The 12849-nt window shown below is 36.8% G+C and overlaps 1 pseudogene; it reads left to right on the top strand.

The window, feature by feature from the left end:
• LOC144373362 (transport and Golgi organization protein 1 homolog) overlaps positions 1-12849 on the top strand; it is a 111091-nt pseudogene that overhangs the window by 60981 nt on the left and 37261 nt on the right.

The following is a 12849-nucleotide window of genomic DNA, read 5'->3' as shown; positions in this document are numbered from 1 at the left end:
AGGCTCACTGGCCCCTTTGTCCTTTTGCTGCACTGGGGATTGGCCTGGTTTTGCCTTTTAACAGGGACTAGAGTTTAGGCTTGGGAAGAGCACCGAGTCCAGGCACGCAATGTGTTCCGAGGTCTCGGCCCCGACTCTGCTTCAATCCTGTCATTTCTGTGCATAGAAGCCTCCCTTCATATTTGAGGTAGGGTAGCAGGTGGGCCAATAATCTTTTGCTTTTGAAAGAGGCCAAGGATCTGCACCAGCCACCTGGGAACTGCAGCCTCTTCTGTGCGCAGGAAGCGGACAGAATTCCTGGATTGGAGGTGGGCAGTGGGGAGGATGTAGCCATTCAGATTCAGATGAAGAGGTTTGTTGCAATAACAATAAAAAATACTCCAAGATTTTTATAAGCCAATTCAGTTTTAGACTCAGTCACTAGTATTGTTGGAACCTCTTTCCTCTATATATTTACTGGCCCAGAATACTTCTTATGGACTCCCGCTTGGTTTCTAGTAACCTTGCAACTTGATGACCGTGTTGTCCATAAATTGTAAGCAGTACATATTTTAAAATATTCATGCTAAAAAGGCCAAGAAGTTTACCATTGAGCTCTTTATGTCTAAATTGGTGTTACCAAAACCAAATTTTGTAATTTGAATTGTTTGTTCCACTCCAATAAAGAAAAAAGATGTCTCCAATATATGTTAAGAAGTTCCTAGAGGTAACCCTAAGGCTGGAATAAATAAACACTCAGAGAAGCAAAGCAGCTGCCATGATATTTTCTTTCATTTTTGCTATTCTTTGCTATTGAGTGCTATCCTACGTGGGATACCTGGACAATCTCATCACTGATGCTTCGTCAGTACTAAGACATGGTATTGGTTAGGTTCAGTGGGGTAACATAACTTGAGAAATGGCCTGTGTCCAAACAGATGTGACCAAAAACAACAGGTGGGTCTGTGTTGCGTTGTAGGAAGTAGTGAGGTGTGTATGTAAGGTGTCCTTGTGTGCCTTCCAAATAAGTGCTCCAAAAAAAAAAAAAAGAACTAAATAGGTGCTCCATAGTATGCATTATGTTGTCACCTAATATATTACTGATTTATAAATCCTCTATGACCTAAGGGGGAACAAGAGAAACATTGCCATTTCCACTTGTGATGAGAATTCCCCACCTTAAAGTGTCTCTCACCTTCAACTTGGCCTCTTAATTACATATGAATTAGGATGCTGACAGTTCTGAAAATAGTCCTATTTTAGCTTCAAAAAAACAAGTTACCCTCTCCAAATCTGTGTTTGTTCCTCAGACATATATTTTTATAAAACAAACATTCTCGTGTATTTTACTGCTAATTGGCTTTTAGAAAAAGTGTTATTTCCATTTCTTTGTGCTTTTTACATACATCTATTGTCCATTTCATCTTAAATCAGAAACTGTCTATTTGGTCAACCAAAAGAAAAATGTTGCTTCTACCAGTTTCTAGATCAATTGTGATCCTAGTCCTGCATTTTAAGCATGAAGGTATTGCCTGACCTTTTCTCGTGGTTAAACTTGTTCCTTGTCAGATAGGATACCCACTTTTGGTTTTGTTTATTAAAAAAATACGAATGAGGATGTTTTGAAACAATCTTAATGTTGGATATAGTCAACAATATTTGCTCAGAGAAAATATATTTCCTGGTTATTTACCCAGATCCTGAACCCAGAGACAGCAACTCTGCTGCAAATGAAATTGACAGTGTTTACGGCTGCATGATAGTACTTGCAGCCACTTAAAGGTAATGTCTTTTAGCAGTTAGTTCAAGTTAATTAACCCCTTGGGGGTTCCTGGATATTCTAACCTCTTCCCTATTACCTCTGCATGAAGCCATACTTAAGCCTGTCCATGTCTACACTTGGATTTACATATTTGCAAAATGAAGCTTTCTATGATTATGAAACAGAAAAAATTTGAGGAGGCCTGCAAGAACCAAGAGTTTCACTGAAACCAGCTATGGTTGGTGGTAGCCACTTTGCTTTTTATTTCTCAGCACAGAGAAAAATAGAGAAGCTTCCTTTTCCCTCGTCTAATTGCAGGGAATATTGTATTTTATAGCAATAAAATCTCTAAGGATTTTAGATACTTTGAGCAGGTGAATTAAAAGTGATTCCAGAGAGTACTGGAAAAACTTGATTTTTGTTCATAGTGGGATTCATATTTCCTGATGAGTCAATATGGACTGTGAAAAATCAAATCCTAATGTTTGTTTTTTTCTTTTTTCAATGTTTATATACAGTGTTAATGTATCGAGGTGAAGCTGTTGAAGATTTCACAGGACCAGATTGTCGTTTTGTAAATTTTAAAAAAGGTGACCCTGTATTTGTCTACTATAAACTTGCAGAGGTATCACCAGAACTTTGGGCCGGAAGTGTAAGTAAAAGTTTGACAGGTGTTATATTCTTAATTTTGATGGGTAGCAGTGTAGATTTAAATGACTGATTTCTTGGGGTCTTTGTAGAGTTAACCTGACCTCTTTGCCAGGCCCTGTGCTCCTAACACACCTAAGGCCTGGCACAGCATAGAAAGTCAGGAGACTTTCTGAAACAGAACTGAACTGGTTGTGGTTGCTACCCCTCACATCAAGTTCCAGAAGGCTCTACACATCATAAAGGTCGTCATGGTGAAAACATGACAATTCTTAGCTTTGCTGTTTCAAAAGGGAAGGATTCATGGACATTAGAGTTAATCCTGTAAATTAAGTCTGAGATAGTAACTCAGGCATGCATATTTAAAGTTGATTTTTTGTGTATTTTACCTAATCAATTGTGCTGTTTTTACTCTAAAAAAGCAGAATATTATGTCCATTGTGTGCTTTTTTTCCCCCCTTTTTTTCTTTTTTGCAATTTCTGGGTCATCCATTTCCTGCTTTTCCTATATTCTATGCCTGAAGGTTCCCCCAGGGCTTCTACTTCCAGCCAGTTGTATGGATCTTCTGATGAAAGACATGACATTGTTTATATCATGCTTTGATATTTTAAATGGGGAGATTCACTAGGAGTGTCCTCCTAGTGGCTTATGAGTATTGTCCTTTTCATTTAAAAAAAATGTGATATGTGGATTGTTTACGTAAAATAGTAGCAAGGGTCTTTGATGACTGTAGGAATGTTCCAGTTTAGAGACATTCCGGGTTGCATCCTTGAAAGTTCTCACCCTAAATAAAACACCACACAGCAGAAAATGAGACAGAAAATAAGAGTAATCCCTATGGAAAACTAGTTTCATTTTGTTGCCATTTCTGACTCTTAGGGAATGATCTTGAAACATGGTGCCTCTAGGTACAAACTTTATATTTAGACAGAGTCCCAGTTGCAGTACTCCATATAAAGAACCATCTATTGTTTCTTTCAAGTATACCAAATAGGATTGGTAACCTTTAAACTTGGAACTGTTTTTCCATGTACCTAAGTGGCATTTTTCATGTAGTAGTCGTCTTTCTTTCCTTCTTTGAGCTTTTGGATAAATGGGCTTGATTTGCATTTTCTCCTCTCACATTCTAGCCTGTTAACTCTGTTCATCCCTAGGACTCTTGCCATTCTGGGTGGCAGCACTCATCCTGTCTTCCTGAGGAGCCCTGCTTTCAGCACCTGACCAGAAAGGATCTTTGCCGACTGATGAGTGTTTGGGTGGCACCTTGTTTGCATTGCTCCTCTGGCATTCATTTGTCCTCTTTGCCTTCAGTTAGGTTGTGTTTCATCTTAGCTCCCTATAAAATGAAAAACTCAGTTAGGAAAGGACCCCTGTCTAATCCATCTTCCTTTTGAATATTTCCTTTCAGGGCAGTGGCACTTAAGTACATTTGTTCTGATAGTAGCTTATGCAGAATTTGTTCTCTTGTGGCAGTTCTTGGCTCCCCACCCACAAATCAAATCAACAGCACCTTAGCAGGGATGATGTATGGAAGCAAAATTAGATATAAAAATTATTTCCAGTCATGAGCCTCCATGATTCTGCATCATTTTTTTCATATCACAAGAAATGGGATACCACCCAGTGTGTAATTATGGAGCTTTATATAATCTATGGTCTCATTTGACACAGATTAAGAAGAGATAAATGTGTTCCCTTTCTCCATACATCTCTGGTTTCTTTCCCTTTTCCAAATTTAACCTTAATAGAATTTTCATCAGAAGGGAAAAGTGTATTTCCCCTCAGACTCGCCTCTCATGTCATAAGTGTTATACTTAAGAAATTAAAAACTCTTTAGTTTTCAAAATGATTCTCCTTTTGAGTTTTCAGTTTTCATTCTGCACTGTTGTTGGTTTTCTAGAGTCTCAGACTTTATCTGCAGTGATGAAACTTTTAATTGCTCCGTCTTATCTAATCTTCATGGCAGTATTCTACCACTAATACTGGCTCTCAGATGGTTTCTAGATATAACAAGAACATTCATGAATGGGGATATTTTAGAGGTAGTGATAAGATGCCTTTTTAATTTTCTTTTTTGTGCATTTGATTTGCCTATCAGTTTCCTTTAATTATTGGCAAGAATCTTCTGTTCCTTTTAGTCAGTAGTTAGTAATAGGAGTGTCTTTCTCAAGGGGAACTTTATATACCTTTTGTACACTTTATGTAACTTCATATATTTTAACTGTTGGTGCTGAAAATAAATGGGGTTCTTTTCTGCAGAGGATTTATTTTGGGTGAAACTGAAGTTTGATATGTGGTTTCATATGCATTATATTGTAATTTTCTCCCCTGCTGAGGGCCATTAGGAATGAAGCTTCAAAATTTCTTTGCTAGCGTACCCCATGTTAAATGGATTTCACTGTTGACATTGCATGTAAGGTGACCTTGCTCAAGGACCAAGGCGGATCCGGGTTTAGAGCTGATCAGGTTTGAAGAAGTATCCCACTCCTTAGGGTGTTCCCGGTTTAAGACAAAAGGAGTTTTAGGGAAGTTGGAGGTTGAAGATTATTGCTGCTGGGAGTAGGGCGTGCCTGCAGCCTGAGTTCCCGCTGAGTTCTCCTGGAGAAAAAGTTTTTAGGAGGTGAATTGTTCGGGAGATTGGATTGCCCCCGAACATGTGTGGAGGCGGTGTGAGTCGGGAATAAAGAATTTCTGTTTGAATCTACAAGGCTGTGAGTGCCTCCTGATTCTGTGCCCAGCCAAGACTGCAGCATTAATTATCTCCCCCCTTCTGATTAATTAAACAACAAGCAATGTGGCTACAGGACCGTGCCTGGTAGGTTGTCCAATTCAACATATGGTTCTTACCCGTCATGGGAGAACTGACCTTTAGACGTCAGTTTCCTGTCTTGGGTTGAATCCACTGCAACCAGATCAACCCGTCACTGACTACCGGTCCAGCATTCAGCCATGCTGTGGATAGGCCTAAGAACCAGTGTGGGTGGGTGAGGTTCTTGCCTCACATCTGTTGGCCCCCAAATTTAACCTTGGTGCCAGTGGGGGGGTGAGGTTCTTGCCTCACCTCTGTTGGCCCCCAAATTTTAGACCATCACTAGTAGAAGGGAGGAGGATACAGAAATGCCACGACACCAAGCCAATTGACGGCTCCTTTGGAAAAATTGTGTCACTGGTGACACCATCAGCAAAGATGCCAGCATTACCACAATTAACATGGGGTGCGCTGGCAAGGAAATTGCATCACTAGTGACACCATCAGCAAGGATATGCCAGCAGTACCACAATTCGCTGCACCAGACGATAGTTCACAATGCATGCAACTCATATATAGTCCAAGCAAGTTCTGCAAGCAGTTCAAATCGGAGGAGTCTATCAATATGTTCATTTCCTCCCAAAGTAAATCAAGTCCTTGATTGAGCATTACTTGTTGAGTTATATTCATTGATGCATCAGTTTATACAGTTTACTGTGATAGCTGTAGTTTGGTTTTCTTAGTCTTCACTGGCACTGGGATGGAGATGGGAATTCTGGCAATGATGTTAAAGAGACATTATCCTGAACAGAATTATTAAATATAATGAAAAGGAAAAGTGAAAGTAAACAAACAGATCTGTTAATCACCTTTAAAAACAATAGTAAGCAAACAGATCTGTTAACCACCTTTGAAAACAATCATTAACAGCTGTTTACCTAATTTAGATTAAACCACTTAAATCACGTGAATAAAAAAAAAAGAAAATTCGGATCCATTTTTTCATGAGCGCTCCTCATATAAAAATATGGACATACACACATACTGACATGCAACACAAAACAGTGCACTCATAACATACAACACGTAAGACAATAATAACAGCCTTGTAGCTTTACCTAGGTAAAATCTCCATTGCAATGTTTAGAAACTCCACAGTCAAAAAACACAGTCAAAAAACAAAGCTGATCAGAAAAACATTAACCTAGGTTTGTATGAGCTCAAAAAATAAAATAGAACTTTATGATGTGGGAAAAATGCAATAATAAAATAGATATTGAAAAAAGGCACCGTGGTTAATCACTGTCGCAGATGTAAGAATAGCCAAGCTGGAGCTCTGGATATCAGCTGTTATGGTTTTGAGTCAAATTATCTTCTTTTTGGTCTGTAGAAATTGTTTTAGTTAGTGTCTCTGGAATCTAAATCGGCTGCTGTTCTCCCTGTGGAAACACAAAAACAGAACCCCGACTCCAGAAAAACACTGGATCAGGAGCTTTCCAATGTCCTGTTAGAATATCTTTCCAAAGTACCTTAGGCTTATGTACATTTTTTGGATACATATGTCTTTCCGCAGCATTAAGTCCTGATGAATCCAAATTTAAAAAGTTTAGAGTAAAAAAAGGGTTATTTTAAGTTTATCTTTGGGGGATATATACCCCTTTAAGATCCTTTTAAATTTAAGTCTTTCAAAAGCATTTTGCCTTAGTTTTTAGAATTACTTTAGACCTTTTAATTTTTAGATGTGGTTTGAAACCATAGTTGTCTTAGCCCTTTGTATTTTCTATCTGAAATACCTTTACTTGACATTTTTAACTATTTTCTATCTTATTTCTATCTTCTAGTTTTCTTCTAAGGTTTTTATATTTACCCTTAGTTGCTTTCTTCTCTCCTAGTTTTCTTTCGTTTCCTATTTTGTGGGTATAAAATTCTTGTCTTTCTACATCTTTTTATCTTCCTATATCTTTATCTTTCTACATCTTCTCTCTTTTTTTTTTACCTTTTTGTACTTCTGTTTTTGAAGTTTTCCACTTCAAATTTTTAATCTTCTTTATCTAATCTTTTATCTTATTATCTTCCCATTTTCATGGGTTATATTTTTTTTTTACTCCATCATGAAGGCATCTTAACCACCTTCAATTTAACCTTTTAAAGCTTTTTGCAATGTACTTAGACATTTTACAACTTTTTACTTTACCAAACAAAGATTATCTCATCTCCCTCTTTTTAGTTTAATAAGTACATTTTAATAGTTTGATGAGTAAAGCAATCTTTTTTCTCGCCATGAAGGTATCTCAACAACCTTCAATTTAACCTTTTAAAGCATTTCATTTATCATCTATACTGTACTTTTAAATGTACTTTTTCACCACCTACAGCTTCACTCTTTTAAATGAGGCTTAGATTTTGTTTAAATCGCTTAATATTAGTTTACATGGCTGCCCTTTAACCAAAGGCTCTTTTTTACTCCATTAGGAAGCTTTGTCTCAATCTGCCATGTACAAATACCTTTTTTTCTTTCTACCTTTCTCAAGCTTTTAAATTAAATCTAGTTTCCTCAAAATCTTTTTAAATGGCATTTTACAACTTTTCACTTTACCACACAGAGATTATCTCAACTAGAAACATTTCTTTTTCCTTTAACCTTTTATATTAAAATATATTTCCACATCTTGAATCTTTTTATATCTCTTTTTTAACCATTAACCCTTTTTATAAATTCACATTCTAAAACAACCCTTATAAAATTACTCCACTTTAATAAGATGAAATACTTTCATGTTTTTTAAGGTACTGTTATACTGTAATTGAAACCCAGCTGAAACTTCTTATACTCTCTGTATATAAATTACACATGATAGAATCTTAACACTTAGTAACCTTGTTTCAGCAAAGACACAGACCAAAGCAATATTAAACATTTTTCCATTTGCCAATTTATGAAAACACACATAATGTTTAAATATATTACCTTATGGAACTTAATAAGTAAAGAGTACTTGATTTCATATTTAGTGGTTGATAGTTTAACATTTTAGCTTTGTAAATGAATTAGCTGTCTGTAAAAACCAAGACAAGTATAGTGAACAGAACTAGCCATCTCTTACTTGTTGAAGAAAAATCCTTCTACAGGATACCATAATGGTCCCATTGATACACTTAATAACTCATCTTTATAAAGCCATGGGCTACATTTTTGTATTGTATCAACATATGCCATAGTTTTTCTTGGTCTTACTGGGGTACCTCCTTCCTCTAACAATTTTTCTTCCTCGGAGGCGAACAACTTCAAACCTTGAGTCAACCATTTTCCTTAGTTTGCCTGAGAAAGTTCTAGGAACAGGCCACTTGAAATGAAAAAAAAAATAAATCAAAACAAGAACACATTGTTTTTTGAAATGGTCACCCATTTTTTTGCTCTCCTTCAGGAGCAAGCAAATTCACTTACCCCCAAGCTTCAGACATCCCACGTACGGGCCACCATAATGCCGCAGTCTTGGCTGGGCACAGAATCAGGAGGCACTCACAGCCTTGTAGATTGAAACAGCAATTCTTTATTCCCGACTCACACCACCTCCACACAGGTTCAGGGGCAATCCAATCTCCCAAACAATTCACCTCCTAAAAACTTTTTCTCCAGGAGAACTCAGCGGGAACTCAGGCTGCAGGCACGCCCTACTCCCAGCAGCAATAATCTTCAACCTCCAACTTCCCTAAAACTCCTTTTGTCTTAAACCAGGAACACCCTAAGGAGTGGGATACTTCCTCAAACCTGATCAGCTCTAAACCCGGATCTGCCTTGGTCCTTGAGCAAAGTCACCTTACATGCAATGTCAACAGATAAATCCATTTAACATGGGGTACGCTGGCAAGGAAATTTTGAAGCTTCATTCCTACTTGACAATGGCCCTCAGCACTCCCCAAGTGCGTATAAAAGTAGATTTGGACAAAGCTAGGAAAGCATATACTATCAATACATCTGCTATAGTGGTAATACATTTTAGAGATTTTTGTATTGTTTTTACTTATTAATTTTTATGACTGTTGTGTATTGGTTAAGAAAGACATAAATATTGGTTTATGAGCAATGCTACAAAATGTACAGGTAAATTCTTGCTAGAGGTTATTTGGAATTGCATTTATAACCAACTTTGATTTACATAGTTTTAACCATATAGTATCCAATAATCTTCTATGCAGATCTTTTATTTACTTCAGAAGTCTTAACTTTATATGCTCTGTGTTGAGAATTAAGCTAAATGTAAAAAAGAAAACTTCAGTGGTTGGAAATGTTGCTTTAATAGTTCTGTACTTAATTTTTATTTGAAATAATAATCTCAGTGTAATTGTTATAGCAACTTTCTTTCTTGGTTATACCTTATATCTATCTATTATGTGTATATTTCCTGCCACTTCTGTATTCCTTGTACAGAATGTATCTGATATTTGTCTCTTTTGCACTATAGGTTGGCCATATGTTTGGATACTTTCCAAAAGATTTCATCAAGGTAGTTCGTGAACATACTAAAGAAGAGCTACAAATTCCAACAGATGTAAGTTATGGATTTCTTTTTTGTTCTCAATTGTAAACTGGCTTATAAATCCATCAGTTATATTCAGATAACTGCTTCTGAATGTTTTATAATGTGTTTGGGGGGCAATCTAACATTTGTGTGTCAGATTTTCATTTGAAATCAGACTACCTGTAAAAAAAAAGTTTGAAAGGCATTCTAGGGTGATTATATTATAATCTGAGAGTTGTCTAATATATTGAAACAGATATTCTAAGAGGCAAATAATTTCATTTTACAGGCAAAACTCATTGGATAGTTATTAGACATTTTAAGTATATTTAGGTTAAATTAATAAACTCTAACTTTTATACTAGGCTAGAAATATGTACTTACAAAGGTTTTCTTATTCTTAGTCATATACGGGATCATAGTCATGTTATAGATTTGGAAAAGGGGACCTGAGCGTTTCAGGTGATGTTCAGTCTCAGATCTTTTAAGGCCCCAACTGCTTCCTTTATACAACATTCCTGTATGGTGCTCTGACTTAAATTGATTTTGTGACTGAAAGGATTTCGTGTTCTAGAATTCTCACTTCAGCTGATTATTTTCTAGAGTTTTAAATTGTATAGTAATTGATGCCCACCAACACTGAAACATCTTTGGGCAGCTCTTTGTAGTGGCTGTAGAATATGCAAACTGCTAGGCTAGGACAGTTCTTAGATTAGATGGACTGAATGGATAAAGTCATCCTGTTTGTTGTTGCTGTTCCTAAAATTTCTTTATAATCTCAGGGGCCATAAAATCACTTCTGTTGCTTGTTGGACTTCATTGTTGGTAAAGAGAGTTCTTGGGATTTAAGCTGTGACAGCAGTTCACTGATTACAGAGAACTATTTGTTTTGAACTCTGCCTTCTCATTGTATTTCCCATTACATGCATCCCTCATGGCTTAGAAATGCATGTGATGAGGAGAGGAAATCACTCATCCCTACTACATTGAACTGCCTCCCCCACCCCCGGAACCCCCGCAGAATATTATGAAGATTTAATTAGGAATGGAAATTTTTTAAAAACATGTCCATTCATACTATGGCTCCTTTTATATCAATTTGCTTACTAGTAGCAAGAAGGAAGACTAGATAATATACACATAATCCTGAGAGAGATCTTAGTGACTGTGAAACCCTGATGAAGAGAAAGGTGTATACCTTGTTGAATTTTGTTTTCAGTTTGTTCTTGTGGTAATAATAATGTGAGGAGCCTCCTTAATATCATTCTTTATTCCATTCAATGTACTTGTATCTCAGTAAGATACTTTAAAACTGATTCATTTTTCTCAATGCTGCAGGATCTTCCAGCTTCTCCTGAGTAAATGATTAAGAGTTAAATTTCTGAAACATAGGTGTAGATATTAAGAGCTGGAGGATCCTATAAGTGATACCTTGCCTTTCCCTACTTATGTTCAGAGCAAATTGAGAGAGACCCAAGAGTCAGGCAGTTGGAGACCAAATTGTCACCATTTTTACTCATTATGCTTTTTAAAGAATATGACCCATGTTAAAAAAAGAAAGAAAGAATAGACTTTCTAACACCGTAGACTAGAAAAAGACAGATTTACTCAGCCATAGATGGAGTTAGGCAGTGGGGGTTGGAGGAGGGTAATCTGGTTGACCTCAAAGATTCTTTAGAACCAATCCTGAATTTGGGAGCGTGGATGAGTTTGCTTTTGTGATACTTTGTTATTGACACATTAATGGTTTTCTTTTCCTTACAGGAGACAGATTTTGTTTGTTTTGATGTTGGAGGAGATGATTTTGATAATTATAACGTAGAAGAACTTCTAGGATTTTGGGAATTGTATGATTCTGCAAATGAAGATTCTGAGAAACCTATAGAAAAAGTGGGACAATTTCCTGAAGTCTCCCAGGATGTTGAACCTGAACCTAAACCAGTAGTAGCAAACTCACAACAAATTGAAAGTGCATTCTCAGAAAACACTGTGGATCTTGAGGAACAATTTTTGGCTCAGAAGAACCATCCTCATGCAGATAGTCAAACAGATAATGCTCAGGGTGAACAAACTTCACTTGAACTTTTTGAAGAAATACTACCAGATAAATTGAAAGTGCCAGAAAGTGAAAAAAACAAAACCAGCAACATTTCTCAGGTCTCAAACGAACAGGAGAAGACTGATGCTTATAAACTTTTGAAAAAAGAAATCAATCCTTATCTAGAAACCAAAGAAAACAAACAAGAAATGAATATAATTTGGAAGATTTTAAAGAAAACTGAAACCACAGCCAAAAGGGTAGACATTTCTCAGGTCTCAAACGAACAGGAGAAGACTGATGCTTATAAACTTTTGAAAAAAGAAATCAATCCTTATCTAGAAACCAAAGAAAACAAACAAGAAATGAGTATAATTTGGAAGATTTTAAAGAAAACTGAAACCACAGCCAAAAGGGTAGACATGATGGACAAGGAACGAGGTGATATGGAAATGGGAAAGGAGGAAAGTCCTCTGGCAGATGAGGCTTCTTTATAAATTTGACTGTATAGTTCAGTCATCCTTTAAATGGGATGAAAACAATTAACCCTCCCGTATCCTTGCCCAGTTGTTCTCATGGGCTCATGCCAGGACATGGAGGGCAGTGTTGACGTATCTGGAACTGTGTGCTGAGGGGGAGTGCTGATCATTGGGCTTAAGTGGGGGTAGATAGTGTCATCCATCTGGCTCAATGCATTCTTCTCCCTTGTAGAGATGCAGCCATCCCATGAAGATGATTTTCCTAAAGAGAACACAAATCGTCTTAATAGAAATCTTCATGAAGAGCCAAACCTCCTGCGTCATCATTTTAATATGAACCATCCTGAAGAGCCCAGCCTCTTGAATCAACCTGTGACTGAGGACATGGGTGTTTCAGAAGTGTCTCAGATCCCAAATACTGAGAAAGTAGACCCAGGTAAAGCTTGCCAATTTTTCTCTACAAAGTAGAGGCATTACCATAATAAAGGCTTTCAAGGATATTTGTTGCCAAAGGTACAAAATAGAGCAGAGAGTGATATAGGTACATGTGAGTTCAAAAAAAAAATATCTTAAGTGAGAGAAAAGCAAGAATAAAGATGACTAGAAATCAAAAATAGGCCAGAGACTGTAACTCACCTAAAAGCAAATGTTTAGGTATGACTAGCTTGTGTAA

This window comes from Ictidomys tridecemlineatus, unplaced genomic scaffold, assembly GCF_052094955.1.
Source record: "Ictidomys tridecemlineatus isolate mIctTri1 unplaced genomic scaffold, mIctTri1.hap1 Scaffold_3690, whole genome shotgun sequence".
NCBI lineage: Eukaryota > Metazoa > Chordata > Mammalia > Rodentia > Sciuridae > Ictidomys > Ictidomys tridecemlineatus.
This window is presented reverse-complemented; position numbering and strand designations above follow the sequence as displayed.